Genomic DNA, 948 nt, shown 5'->3' on the forward strand with positions numbered 1-948 from the left:
AAGCCATAATTGTACTCAGTGTGATGAGTTTTCACAGATGTAAAGTACCATTTTCAGTGTCTGTAGCTCTGTCAAGTCATCTCTTAGAAGTTAGGAGGTATCTCCAAAAGTGGATTCCATGCAGCATCCAGTGAGGATGCTGAGGATACAGGGTTGGCGCCAGGCTGCACCGTTACAGGATCTCTAAAGGCCTGAACGAACCAAGGGGGGCTTAGGAGTTCAAGCTTTAACACTTAAGTGCCAAGGACCTAGGGGAAGTCATGAATTGCAAGCCTCGGTTTTACCTTTTAAATGGGAAGTTCTTTAAAAAGGACTTTGCAGGTATGAGGGGAGCATTTGAGATGATAAAGAATATGAATATATTAATTACATATGCCATATAAACATGCTATATAAGTATATCCGTTATCATTATGTAACGACAACAAAAGGTAACATTTACTTAGTGTACCCGGCACTGGACTGATTTTTTTACATGCATTATCTCATGTGTTTGAACCTGTGTCCAGCATTTGTTTGGTGCTTAGTTGTGATTTTCATTCCAGCATGGCCATACCGTGCTCATTTCTGGAGCTGAAGGCCAGAGAAGTTAAGAAACAACCTAAGTTTGCACTGCACCTCAGTAGCAGGGCCGAGACTGGAACAGTGCCCTGTGCCCAGTTCCTGCTCCCTCTGGCGGTCCTCCAGGGCACCGCCCCTCCTCTCCGCCCTGACGCGCTTGGGCCTCAGCCCTCCCCGTAGTACACAGCTCCGCCCTTTCGAATTCTGCAAGATTCCGTCTCCCCGGCCTGCTTCTCCCAGCCAATCATCGCGGGCTTGGGATAACGGGGGGCGGGGCTCGCACGAGATCGGCAGCACCATCAGTCTCTAACATGAGGATGGGCTGGGATAGACAGCGCTCTCCTCCAATAGGAGTAAAGCTAGAGTCCTACGCGAGCCAATGGGGCC

This window comes from Martes martes (assembly GCF_963455335.1).
Source record: "Martes martes genome assembly, chromosome: 1".
NCBI classification, from domain to species: Eukaryota; Metazoa; Chordata; class Mammalia; order Carnivora; family Mustelidae; genus Martes; species Martes martes.